The 832-nt window shown below is 58.3% G+C and overlaps 1 protein-coding gene across 2 annotated transcripts in view; it reads right to left on the bottom strand.

Annotated features, from left to right (window-relative positions):
- LOC119589280 (myophilin-like) overlaps positions 1-832 on the bottom strand; it is a 74843-nt gene that overhangs the window by 40844 nt on the left and 33167 nt on the right. The window lies entirely within an intron of this gene.

An 832-nucleotide genomic window follows, 5' to 3' on the forward strand; every position in this document is an offset into this window, starting at 1 on the left:
GAGAAGCATGCCCCAAGGCCTATGCGCTGTATGTGTGTAATTAAACCCAAACAAAGGCAATCTTCTCTACAGAAAAACACTTGCGAAACTCCCACGTACAAAAAGCAAACAAGTAAAACATTTGTGGGTCGCCGTAATAACGGATGTAAAATAGGGCCAAGTAACGACGCTGGACAGCGATGCGTTGGCCATCCTGTGTACTTACGGTCACGCGAAATGGCCCTCGAGTGTTCGTGGTACTAAACACGCAACATCCTCAGATTTAGAAGATCTATTTAGGACTTCTCGGGACACATCACGAGGCCGAGTGCGATTCTCACACGAAGCCTTTACGTAAGCATTTCGAATCGCTTTGCGCAACAAGGCTGGCGTCAGAGCCACGCTCTACGGCAATGCGTTTCTGGAAAGCTTTTAGAGAGCGTGGGTACAACAGCCTTCGTTTTGAGTCGTTGATATCAGGGGATGGCAGTGGGTCTGGCTGCCCACCCCCTCCCCTTGCCCACCCTCAGGAGCCACGGCTGCCCACCCACCTCCCCTTGCCCATAGACCCTGCCCTTGGCCACCCTGAGGAGCCACATGGCCTGGCCACTCAGTCTCTCCTGGCCACTGGGTCCGACCGCCCACCCCGCCCCCGGCACCCGTAACATGGGCGGCTCCACGGGCGTGAGGACCTGAGCTCTGAGATCTCCCACGCACCCCTTCAGAGCTCTCCTCGAGGCCATGCGGGCCACGCCAGAGGGAACAATGGCGCCCACTGTCTCGCCTGCTCGCCCCTCGCAGCTTCGGCGGGCGGCGGCCTCCGCCCACAGGGCTATCAGGCGGCGCGGGAGTT

The sequence above is a fragment of the Penaeus monodon genome, chromosome 25 (assembly GCF_015228065.2).
Source record: "Penaeus monodon isolate SGIC_2016 chromosome 25, NSTDA_Pmon_1, whole genome shotgun sequence".
Lineage (NCBI taxonomy): Eukaryota > Metazoa > Arthropoda > Malacostraca > Decapoda > Penaeidae > Penaeus > Penaeus monodon.